The 13778-nt window shown below is 43.1% G+C and overlaps 1 pseudogene; it reads left to right on the forward strand.

Moving 5' to 3' along the window:
* The first annotated feature begins 13007 nt into the window (after positions 1-13007).
* LOC104670366 lies at positions 13008-13375 on the forward strand (annotated as a pseudogene).
* The last annotated feature ends 403 nt before the right edge of the window (positions 13376-13778 follow it).

Raw genomic sequence — 13778 nt, forward strand, 5'->3', positions numbered from 1 at the left:
TTGTGTCCCCACTTTTATTTCTCCTGGTATACACCTAGGAGTGGAATTGCTGGCCACACTGTAACTCTATGTTTAACATTTTGAAGACTTGCAGGATTGTTTTCCAAAGTGGCTTCACCCTTTTACATCTCACCAACAGTGTCCGAGAGTTCCCATTTCTCTACATCCTCACCAAGAGGTATTAATATGTGTGTTTCTTATGTCAGCCATTCTCCTGGGAATGATGCAGTTACTTCCCTCTATCCTCTATCCTCAGCCCGTAACATCCAGCATTCTACTTTCTGTCTCCATGGATTTGACTCCTCTGAGTACTTTGTATATGCAGAATTAAACAGAATTTGTTACTTTGTGACTGGCTGATTTCACTTAGCATCATGTCTTCAAGGTTCATATATGTTGTAGCATATGTTAGCATTTCCTCCCTTTTTAAGGCTGAGTAATGTACCATTGTATGAATGGATCAAAGCATGTTCATCCATCCATGCCATCATCCAACCAATCCATCATCCCTCCATCCATCATCATGCATCCATCCCACCATACCATCATCCATCCATCCATGCATTCCATCCATCACTCCATCCATCCATCCATCATCCATCCATCCATCATCCTCCATCCATCCATTCATCCATCCACCATTCAATCCATCCATCCATCCATCCATCATCCGTCCATAATCCATCCATGCATCCATCCATCATCATCCATCCATCATCCATGCATCCATCCATCATCATCCATGCCATCCCAGCCATACCATCCATCCATCCATCCATCCATCCATCCATCATCCATCCATCCATCCATCCATGCATCCATCCATCCATCATCCATATCCATCCATCCATCCATCCATCCTCACATCTACGCATCCATCCCATCCATCCATCCATCATCCATCCATTCATCCATCCACCCATCCATCCATGCATCCATCCATCCATCCATCCATCATCCATCCATCCATCCATCCATCCATCCATGCATCCATCCATCCATCCATGCATCCATCCATGCATCCATGCATCCATCCATCCATCCATCCACCCATCATCCATCCATCCATCCATCCATCCATCCATCCATCCATGCATCCATGCATCCATCCATCCATGCATCCATCCATCCATCCATCCATCCATCATCCATCCATCCATCCATCCATGCATCCATCCATCCATTCGTCATCCATCCATGCATCCATCCATCCATCCATCCATGAATCCATCCATCCATCATCCATCCATCCATCCATCCATGCATCCATCCATCCATCATCCATCCATCCATCCATCCATCATCCATCTACGCATCCATCCATCCATCCATCCATCCATCCATCCATCCATCCACCCATCCATCCATGCATCCATCCATCCATCCATCATCCATCCATCCATCCATCCATCCATCCATCCATCCATGCATCCATCCATCCATCCATGCATCCATCCATGCATCCATGCATCCATCCATCCATCCATCCACCCATCATCCATCCATCCATCCATCCATCCATCCATCCATCCATCCATGCATCCATGCATCCATCCATCCATGCATCCATCCATCCATCCATCCATCATCCATCCATCCATCCATCCATGCATCCATCCATCCATTCGTCATCCATCCATGCATCCATCCATCCATCCATCCATCATCCATCCATCCATGCATCCATCCATCCATCCATCCATGAATCCATCCATCCATCCATGCATCCATCCATGCATCCATGCATCCATCCATCCATCCATCCATCATCATCCATCCATCCATCCATCCATCCATCCATCCATGCATCCATGCATCCATCCATCCATGCATCCATCCATCCATCCATCCATCATCCATCCATCCATCCATCCATGCATCCATCCATCCATTCGTCATCCATCCATGCATCCATCCATCCATCCATCCATCCATCCATCATCCATCCATCCATGCATCCATCCATCCATCCATGCATCCATCCATCCATCCATCCATCCATCCATCCATGCATCCATCCATCCATCCATCCATCCATCCATCCATCCATCATCCATCCATTCGTCATCCATCCATGCATCCATCCATCCATCCATCCATCCATGCATGCATCCATCCATCCATCCATCCATCCATCATCCATCCATCCATCCATCCATCCATCCATCCATCCATGCATCCATCCATCCATTCGTCATCCATCCATGCATCCATCCATCCATCCATCCATCCTTCCATCCATCATCCATCCATCCATCCATGCATCCATCCATCCATCCATCCATGCATCCATCCATCCATCCATCCATCATCATCCATCATCCATCCATGCATCCATCCATCCATTCGTCATCCATCCATGCATCCATCCATCCATCCATCCATCATCCATCATCCATCCATCATGCATCCATCCATCCATCCATGCATCCATCCATCCATCCATCCATCCATCCATCCATCCATCATCCATCCATTCGTCATCCATCCATGCATCCATCCATCCATCAATCCATCCATGCATGCATCCATCCATCCATCCATCCATCCATCATCCATCCATCCATCCATCCATCCATCCATCCATCCATGCATCCATCCTCCATTCGTCAATCCATCCATGCATCCATTCCATCCATCCATCCATCCTCCATTCCATCCATCATCCATCCATGCCATCCATGCATCCATACCATGCATCCATCCATTCCTTCCATCCATGCATCCATCCATCCATCCATGCATCCATCCATCCATCCATCCATCCATCCATCCATCATCCGTCCATCCATCCATCCATGCATCCATCCATCCATTCGTCATCCATCCATGCATCCATCCATCCATCCATCCATCCATCCATCCATCCATCCATGCATCCATCCATCCATCCATCCATCCATCCATCCATCCATCCATGCATCCATCCATCCATGCATCCATCCATCCATCCATCCATCCATCCATCCATCCATCCATGGAGACTTGTGTTGCTTCCACCTCTTGGCTATTGTGGAACAGGCTGCCATGAACATGGGTGTACAAATATTTCTTCGAGATCTTGCTTTTGATTCTTTCATGCATATACCCCAAAGTGGAATTGTTGGATCATATGGTAGCTTAATGTCTAATTTTTTGAGGAAGAGCCTTACTGTTTTCCACAGCAGCTGCATCATTTCATATTCCCACCAACAATGCATAAGGGTTTGAATTTCTCCACATCGTGGCCAACACTTTTTTTCTAGGATTTTCTTTGTTTCTTTTGTATTCTATTGTTTTGTTTAATAGTAACTGTTCTAATGGGTGTGAGGTGGTATATCATTGTTTCGATTTACATGTTTCTAATAATTAGAAACACTGGGCATCTTTTCAGGAACTTGTTGGTTATTTGTGTTTCTTTAGAGAAATATCTACTCAAGTCTTTTGCTCATTTTTAATTTGTTCCTTTTGTAGTTATTTTGTAGGAGTTTTTAAATACATTTTGGATATTAACTCCTTGTCAGTTATTTGATTTGTAAATGTTTTCTCCCATTCTGTATGTTGCCTTTTCATTCTGTTGATCACATCCTTTGATACATAGAAGTTTATTATTTTGATGTAGTCCCATTTGTCTATTTTAGGCTTTGGTTTCCGTGTCTGTGGTGTGATAATCAAGAAATCATTGTCAAACCCATTGTTATGAAGCTTTTCTCCTATATTTTCTTCCAAGAGTTTTATAATTTCAGGTCTTACATGACATACAATATGAAGCACGTTTTTATATGCTTATCTGCCATCTGTGTATCTTCTTTGGTGTGGTGCCTGTTAAGGTCTTTGGCATATTTTTAAACTGGCTTGTTTTCTTATTGTTGAGTTCAAGAGTTCTTTGTGTATTTTTAATAACAGTTCGTTATCAGGTATGTCTTTTGCAAATATTTTCTTGCAGTCTGTGTCTTGTCTTTTCATTCTCTTGAAATTGTCTTTTGCAGAAAATAAGTTCTTCATTTTAACAAAGTCCAATTAATTAATTCTATCTTTCATGGATCATGACTTTGGTGTTTCATCTAAAAACACATCATCATCCCTGAGATCATCTAGATTTTTCTCTTATGTTATAGCCTAGGAGTTTTATACTTTTGCATCTTACATTTAGGTTTTGAGTTAGTTTTTATGATGAGAGTAAGGTGTGAGTTTAGATTCATGGTTTTTGCATGAGGATTTCCAGTTATTTCAGAATCATTTGTTGAAGGGGTTATCTTTACTCCATTGCGTTGTCTTTGTTTGTCAAAGATCAACTGGCTACATTTTTATGAGTCTATTTCTGGGCTCTCTATTCTGTTCCATTGATCTATTTACCAATGGGTTTGTTGTAGTAGACAATCAGATATGCAGTAAAGACATATCTGATAAAGGGTTGTTATTAAAAATATACTATGGGTGCATTTTTCACCAGTATCACACAGTCTTGATTATTGTAGCATTACAGTCTTAAAGTTGGGTAATAATGCTCCTTCAACTTTGTTCTTCTCTTTCAATATTATGTAGGCTTCTCTGAGTCTTTTGCCTCTCCATATAAACTTTAGAATCAATTTTTAAATCTCCACAAAATAAGTTTCTGGGATTTTGATTTGAATTACATTGAATCTAGAGATCAAATTGGGAAGAACTGACATTTTGAAAATGTTGAGTCATCCTGGCCATGAACATGGAGTATTTCTCCCTTTATTTAGTTCTTCTTTGATTTCTTTCAGCAGAGTTGTACGTCTTGTATATATTTGTTGGACTTATATCTAAGTATTTCACTTTTTAAGGTGCTAATGTAAATGTTATTTTGTTTTTAATTTCAGATTTCACTTGTTCATTGCTAGCATTTGGGAAAGCAATTTGCTTTTGTCTATTAACCTTATATCCTTTAATCTTGCTATAGTTAATTAGTTATATTAGTTCCAGGAGTTTGTCGTTGTTGTTTCTTATTTTAACTTAGTTCAAGAAATTAAAAAAAAAAAGGTTGAGATTTCTTTTTGACTCACGTATTATTTTAAAGTCTTGTTTAATCTCCATATATTTTATGATTTTCCCGTTGTCTTTCTGTTATTTATTTCTAGTTCAATTCCATTACAGTCTAAGAGCAGAGACTGTATGATTTATATGATTTTTAATTTGTTAGGGTGTGTTTTATGGCTCAGAATGTGCTGTTTTCGTGAATGTTCCCTGTGAGTTGGGAAGAACATGTATTCTTAATTATGTTCTTGCTGACGTTCTGTCTGCTGGATCTGTCCATTTCTGATAGAAGGGGCGCTGAAGTCTTCAACTATGAGAGTGAATTAATCTGTTTTTCTTTGCAGTCGTATCAGCTTTTGCCTCGTATTTGGACACTGTGTTGTTGGGTGCATATCTGTTAAAGATTGTTATGTCTTCTTGGAGAATTGGCCACTTTATCATTATTCTTTTTTTATCCTTGATGACTTTCCTCACTTTGAAATCTGCTCTGTTTGAAATTAATATAGCTACTTTTGCCTTATTTGGATTAGTGTTAGCATGACATATTTTGGGTCCATTTACTTTTAATCCACATTTTTTAAATATTTAAAGTTGGCTTCTTGTAGATTACATACAGTTTTGTCTTATTTTTTGATCCACTGTGACAATCTCCATCTTTTAATTGGTGCACTTAAACCATTGACTTTCAATGTGATTACTGATATGACTAGATTAATATCTACCATATTGGTACCTGTTTTCTCTTTCTTACACTTGCTCTTGTTTGTATTTATGTCCTTCACTCTTTGTTCCGCCTTTTGTAGTTTTAGCTGAGAATTTTATATGATTCTGTTTTCTCACTTCAGTATATCAGTAACCCCCCATTTTAAACCCTTTAAAGTGATTGTTCCAGAGTTTCCAATATACATTTACAATGAATCCAACCCTACTTTCAAAGAACATTATACCACTTCACAGGTAGTGTGATAAAAGATTCCTGGTTCTTCCCTTGCATTCACTGCATTATATCTATCATTCATTTCACTTATATATAGGCACACATAAGTGTATACAGGCATGTGTATAGCTTATGTGCACATGCATACATATGTAGACATGCATAAGATATATAATAAACATACTTAATTGAAGATCTTGCTACTGTTACACACACATAAGATATATCATAAGCACACTTAATTGGAGATCTTGTTGCTATTATTATTTGCCACAAATTATTATCTACCGTATCAGTTAAAAATAAGAAAAATAAGTTTTTATTTTATGTTAATTTATTCTTTCTTCATGACTCGTCTTTCTGTCTGATCTGAGTTTCTACCTTCTCTTTAAAGAACTTTCGTAAACATCTTTTACTAGGCAGTTTGACTGATAATAAATTATCTCCCCTTTTTATTGTTTTGATTTATTTCTCCTTCACCTTTGAAAGATAATTTTGGCCGGGCATAGCATGGTGGCTCGTGCCTGTAACGCAAGCACTTTGGGAGGCTGAAGTGGGCAGATCACTTGAGGTCAGGAGTTTGAGACCAGCCTGGCCAACGTGGTGAAACCCTGTGTCTACCAAAAATACAAAAATTAGTCAGGTGTGGTGGTGGGTGCCTGTAATCCCAACTACACAGGAGGCTGAGGAACGAAAACCACTTGAACCCAGGAGGCAGAAGTTACAGTGAGCTGAGATTGCACCACTGCACTCCAGCCTGTGCAACAGAGTGAAATTGTCTCAAAAAGAAAAAAGAAAAAAAAAGACAATTTTGCAGGGTACAGACTTGTAGGTTGGTGGTCTTTTTCTCTCATCACTAAATATTTTACCTTGCTCTCCTCTTGCTTGTTTAGTTTCTGGTTAAAAGTCATACGCAGTTCTTATATTTGTTGGTTTACAGGTATGATCTTTCTCCTCATCACTTCCTGGCTTCATTCTGGATTTTTAAAAAATGTTCAAATTTCTGTTGTTGGAAAATAATATGCATAGATTTTTCATTATTATTATTATTATTTTGCATTTATCCTGCTCGGTGATCTCTGAAATTCCTAGAACTGAGGTTTTGTGTCTGGTATTAATTTGTGGGACATTTCCAGTGATGATTGTTTCAAGTATTTTCTCTCTCTCTCTCTCCCCCACCCCCCATTCTTTTTCTCCTGCTGGTATTCCCACTACAAGTATGTTACATCTTTTGTAGTCACCCCATAGTTCTTGGATATTCTGTTCCATTTTTTCAGTCTTTATTATCTTTGCTTTTCAGTTTGGCAGTTTGGGAAGTTACCATTGATATGTTGTTCATCTCAGATATCCTTTCCTCAGGGGTGTCCAGTTTACCAATACACCCATCGAAAGCATTCTCCAGTTCTGTTGCAGTGTTTTTCCATCTCTAGCATTTACTGTTGGTTCTTTCTTAGGGTTTCTATCTCTGCTTCCATTGTGCACCTGGTGCTGCATGCTGTCTGCTTTATCTATTACAGCCTGTAGCGTATTTGCCCTTATGGTCTTAAATTCTTAGTCTGATAATTCCAATAGTCCTGCCATGTCTGGTTCTGATGCTAGCTCTATTTCTTGAAACTGTGTGTGTTATTTTTTAAGTATGCTTTATAATGTTTTCCATAGGCAGGTGTGGTGTGCTCAATGAGAGGAACTGCTTTTAGCAGGCCTTTAGGAATGCAGTGCTAAGGTGTGGGGGGAGGCAAAGTATTATCGAATCCTGTAATTAGATCCTGGTTATTTAGCGACCCTGTGTCTCTGGACTGTTAGCTTCACAAGTGCTTCTCAGTCCCTGCTGTTTTACATGGGGCAGGATAGTGAGAGTGGGCTGTAGGGGGGCATTTTCCTCCTTCTGCATGGAAAGCTAGGGCAGGCTGAAACTGGGTAGTTCTCCTCCCTCAAGGAAGCTGGACTCTGATAAAACCCCAACATTTTGGGAACTGGATTGAGTATTTTCCTTCTCCTATGTGGGAAGCTAGGGCAGGCTGAAGTTGGGTAGTTCTCTTCCCTCAGGTAAGTTAAACTCTGATAAAACCCCAGCATTTTATGCCCTGGTTGGATGTTTTCTCCTGAGGGCAGACCTTTTTGAGAACCAAGTGATCTGGTAGATTTCAAAATAGTTCCTTTTTTCCTCCCCTTGATGGAAGCCAAACAGTTTTTTTCTGCAATATTTTCTTGGGGAACCTGGTTAATTCTTGTAGGTAAAACTCACAAGAGTGAGGTGGGCTTCCTGGGACTGGGTCCCTCTGGAGTTATTTGTAACTCTCAGACTCATCCACTCTGGGCCTCTAGCAATCCATCAGTTAAAGTTCAGTTTCTTCTATGCTGACACCGTTTCCCACAGTGGTCTCCGATCCCAAATCTCTCCTCTAGCAAGCTATGCCTCCCGGCTTCCACATGACTGTCCCTCCCATTTTGGGGTGAGTGGTTGGCACCATGTGCTCATCCACTTACAGAATCAAAAATACTGCTCAAATTATTAATCTGTTCCACTTTTTACTTGTTAGGGCAGAGTGGTGACTTCCACACTTGTTACATGTGAAACTGGAACTCACCTTGATTTTTAAAAGGTGGGTTCTGTGCATCTGATAGTCTTGGTTTCTGATTTTTCCTTTTGTCACTTGACTTTGCCGTCCCACTGTCTTTGGACCCACATTGTTTCTGATGAGAAGTCAAGTGTTCATCTCACCTAGAATCCCTTTGTGTGACAACTGATCTTTCTCTTTGTTGCTTTCGGGATCGCTCTTTGTCCTTTTAAAAAGCATTTCAACGATGACATGTCTGTTTGCCAATGTCTTTGTCTTTATCATGGCTCATGGAGCTTCTGGATGTGTAGATAACAATTTTTCATAAATCTGGGGAAGTTTCATTGTTTTCTCTAGTCATTTTTCTTCTTTATCTCTTTTTTCTTGCATTCTCAGGACACATATACTGGTCCTCTGTATGGTTTTACACGCCTCTGAGGTTTTCTTCCTTTTATTCATTTGCTATTCTCTTGGTTTCTCAGATTGCTGAATCCCTGTAAATCTATTTTTATGTTTGCAGACTCTTCTGCCAACTCAAATCTGTTGAGCTCTTTGGTACATATTTGTATTAATTATCATACTTTCCTTGTTCAGAAGGTCCATTTAGTTTTGCTAAAATTGATATTCTCTACTCAATGAGTTATTACCACAGTAGATTCCTTTACCTCCTTAAGCATATTTCCCTCTAGTTCTTTGAACATATTTACAATGGCTGCTTTGCAGTATTTGTCTACTAAATCCAACATCAGGGCCTCTCACAGGCAAGTACTGTGGCTCACTTTTTTTCCTGCCTCGGGATCACACTTACCCTTTTCTTTTCCTGTCTCATAATTTTTTTTAAAAAACTGAACATTTTAGGTCATATATTGTCCCAACTCTAGATACTAATCTCCTAGCACTATTTCTGGGGCTTGTTTTTGTTGTTGGTTTTTTTTTTAGTGCCTTTGCTGGACTATTTGAATGAACTCTATTTCCACACAGTGTGAGGTGTCCAATGCCAAGCCCTACAGGTGCAGCGCTGGACATGGGCAGTCTCCCTGGGGCGATGGTGGATTTAGCAGGGCTGTCTCTGTCTCTGTGCGTGATGTCTCTATGCAGAATTCTGTCTGTTTGGTGTTGCACCCAGTTGTTAGACTTTACCTGTTGCTGGCTATGTCTTTGTTTTTTTTTTTTTTTTTTTTTTTTTTTTTGAGACGGAGTCTCGCTCTGCCGCCCAGGCTGGAGTGCAGTGGCCGGCTCTCAGCTCACTGCAAGCTCCGCCTCCCGGGTTCACGCCATTCTCCTGCCTCAGCCTCCCGAGTAGCTGGGACTACAGGTGCCTGCTTCGTCGCCTGGCTAGTTTTTTGTATTTTTTAGTAGAGACGGGGTTTCACCATATCAGCCAGGATGGTCTCGATCTCCTGACCTCATGATCCGCCCGTCTCGGCCTCCCAAAGTGCTGGGATTACAGGCTTGAGCCACCGCACCCGGCCGTCTTTGTTTTTTCACCCCCTATTCCTTGGTACATAAGTTGCTCCGTAATTTGATAAAGTTAAATTCAGGAAGGGAAAGTGTTAAGCCAGTGTGTAAGGTTCATTTGAACCCCAAGAGGTCTCTCTTAGCTGTCTCTCTTTCTGGTTCTGTCTGGTAAAGCAGCTAGCTTATGTTTAGCTTGTTCTGATGGAACATGGATCCTTTGATGGCCCACCACCACAATCTTCCTTATTTTCAAGAGATTCGTTTGGTTTGAACCCACTGTTTTGAACACTGTTTTGAAGTTAGTTCCACTGGGGGAGAACTTTGGCAGTCTGTATCCTTGTGGACTAAATTTCCCCTGAGCAAAGTCTCTGAAGTAGCTTCTGGTCTTCTTCTGTTTTCTCTTCAAGTGTGGAAATTCAACTATGTGAGCCTGATCTGGGGCCCTCGTATTCTCAGCCTGGCATGACTGGGGCAGAGCCACTACTCTCTGAGTGGGGGCTGGGTGTAAGAGGGAGCCCCAACCTATTGGTTACTTCCCCTAAACAAGGACTCAGCTTCTGTACCTTGGAGATGGTGAGGTTGGGAAATGCTGGCTGCCTGCCCTCCCTCATATGGTCAGTGTGGACTGACAGTTGAGGAGAAGGCCCTGTCTTCCTGGCCACTGGAAATGGAGCTTTGGGAAGCTGATCAGGGGAGAGGAGGAGGTCATGGGACCGGTTAGGGCCTCAAGTGTCACAGACTGTCACTGCTCTTACGATTTTGTTGATATTGTGAATGAGTGTACCTTCATTTGCTTAATCCCCTTAAAACAATTTGTAGAGACATTAATTTATGTTTTTTAAAAGAATTTTTACCAGTTTTGGTTGTTTTGCTGGGAAATGGATTCTTGGAGCTCCTCAAATTACCATTCTAGAAGCGTCTTAAAGGTTTCTTCATAGTCCTCTCGTTATTAATAAATAATTCCAAGTATTCCTTATGGGGAGGGGATAGAGAGCAAAACTGAAGTGGTTATATGACCCAGAGCATGAGAACTCCTGAGGATACAGATTAATCAGGGAGAAGGTTCTAGAAGGCCAGAAGCTCAACTTGGCACCCTACAATTGCCTGCAGCATTGCCAGTGGGAAGTCAGCAGGCTGGGAAACATGCCTCTAAGGTTTTACAGCATAAACCACGGCGTATACTGTGGTCCAACAGAGGGGAGGGCCACAGTATCCTAACTCCTGTCATCCGTGAGAGTCAAGAATAAAAATACGGTGCAGCTTCCCACGCCTGGATGGAATGCCAGTCCCGACATAAATAAGAGCCGGGCAAGCCTACGTGGAAAGCCAAAGGAGCTACTCAGTTTTCTGCATAGGTCATAGTGCCAGACTCTGATGTGAGACTCATAGGATCGTGAAGGAGTAAAAGAAGAAAGAAAAAAAGAGGCTGGGTGTGGTGGCTCATGCCTGTAATCCCAGCACTTGTAGAGACCGAGGCGGATGGATCATCTGAGGTCAGGAGTTTGAGACCAACCTGGTCAACATGGTGAAACCCCACCCCTACTAAAAATATAAAAATTAGTTGGGTGTAGTGGTGGGGGCCTATAATCCCAGTTACTTGGGAGGCGGAGGCAGGAGAATGTTTGAGCCCAGGAGGCGGAGGTTGCAGTGAGCAGAGATCGTCCCATTGCACTCCAGCCTTGGTGACAGCGAGACTTAATCAAAAAAAAAAAAAGAAAAAAAAAGAAAAGAAATAAAGAAAGGGAAAGAAAAAAGAAAAAAATGAGAAGGAAGAAGGGGGAACCAGACACGCAGAGTTTCACAGCCTTGAGTCATGACTGGCACTCACATGGAGGGCCATGTGGCTGAGAGGAAAAGGTCTCAGGTCTCAGGGACGCCAGGACCTCCGGCTCTGCCTGGCTGGCTTCGTTACAGACCAGATAAGAAGAATTTGGCTTCATCGCTGCTGGTGATCCTTTAAAGGACTCCTCATCTCTTCAAGAAAAGGCTGTTCTTATCCACGCATCTAAGCCAGAAAGGGCCCGAGCTGTGGGCAGGATGACCCCAGAGGAGAGCAAACTCTGGAGCCAGCCTCGCTGCAGCCAAGGGGTGATCCAGCACAGCAGGCAGAGGAGTCCAGCAGATGGGAGGCTGAGTCCACAGCAGTGCCAAACCTTCCTCCTGGGCAGAACCACAAGCGCTCCTGTCCACAGCCTGCAGGTGAGGCACTCACGCCCTGCCAAAGACACGGTGACCAGGAGATGACAGTGAGGGGGTGGTGAGTGGAGTGGGCACCGTGGCACGGGCATCCAGGACAGGGGGCGTTCCTTCCAGTGCTAGCACGTGTGGCTCCCTCCAAGTTGGCTGAGTACTCGAGGCAGGGAAAGGAGCTCTAAAAGACGCCTAGCATTGAGTGTACGTTCATCTTCCTCTGGGAGACACATCTTTTTACCAACCCATGGAGCTGATGACTCAAGGCTACCTCCTCCGTGAGGTTGGTGTTCGCAGAAGTACAAAGTGTGGAGGGCAGTGGTGTTGGTCTTCTTGGATTAGTGGCCTGGGGGCTCCCTGGGGAAAACTCCTGACCATGCACTCCTGACGTTGGGGCTGGTCACTCTCTGTGAGGCTGACGGGGCTGTCCCTGCCCTGTGGGGTGTTCAGAAGCATTTCTGGCCTCTGCCTACTGTGTACAACAGCAACCCTGCCACAAACACGAGAGTTATGACAACCATGAACGTCTTCAGACGTTGCCTGATGACCTCTGGGGGGTACAAGTGCCTCAGCTGAGAAGCAATGCTTAATTAGAGCATGCCGTTGACACACATTTACACACCTTTCCCAACACCTTGTTCAGGGTTAGAGGTGTGGATGGCGGTAAATAAATTAATGTGCAAATGAAAGTGATAAAAGCAGTTGGGAACAGTCAAATGGCTCCATCCGTTCCCAGGTTGAGCAGAAATGCTGGGTGAAAACAATTCAAATTCTACATCACTGTGTATTCCAGTGCAAAGTGTTAGACTTGCAGGAAGATATTTTTAAGGTAAAAGACGTAAAAACGTTTAGAGCAGGAGCAGGCGGTGGAGGCCTGTGCAGCAATGGCCAAGATCAAGGCCCGAGACCTTTGTGGGAAGAAGAGGGAGGAGCTGCTGAAGCAGCTGGAGGACGTGAAGGTGGGGCTGTCCCAGCTGCCCGTCACCAAAGTGACAGGCGACGCGGCCTCCAGGCTCTCTAAGATCCGAATGTCCACAAATCCATTGCCCGTGTTCTCACAGTTGTTAACCAGACTCAGAAAGAAAACCTCAGGAAATTCTACAAGGGCAAGAAGTTCAAACCCCTGGACCTGCAGCCTAAGAAGACATGTGCCATGCGCTGCCGACTCAACAAGCACGAGAACCTGCAGACCAAGAAGCAGCAGTGGAAGGAACAGCTGTCCCCGCTGCGGAAGTATGTGGTCAAGGCCTGAGTGGTGCACTGTCAATAAAGCACAGTTGGCTGAGAAAAAAAGAAATGTTTAGAGCATTTTGTCATTCATCAATGGAGGGCTCCAGACCCACTTGGCTTCTGGGCATTGAGCATGGCCTTAGAGGGGCTAAGAGTATCCACCCTGGGGCTGGAAGGTCGAGGTTCAAATCCCAGCTCTGCCTCTTGCTGGCTCTTTGCCTGGGACAAGTCACCCAACCTCTCCATACCTCGGTTTCCTCAACTACAAGCTGTGGTCTTACTTGCACCTGTTTCTTAGGGTTTTTGTCAGGACTGCCTGAGTTAACATGAGTGAAGTCCACAGTCCTGCCCACCACGGGCTGAGTGCTATGAGTCTCCAATTATTAAAGGCCACAGTTATGAAAAGGAAACACCCTGACATTGTG

The sequence above is a fragment of the Rhinopithecus roxellana genome, chromosome 13 (assembly GCF_007565055.1).
Source record: "Rhinopithecus roxellana isolate Shanxi Qingling chromosome 13, ASM756505v1, whole genome shotgun sequence".
Lineage (NCBI taxonomy): Eukaryota > Metazoa > Chordata > Mammalia > Primates > Cercopithecidae > Rhinopithecus > Rhinopithecus roxellana.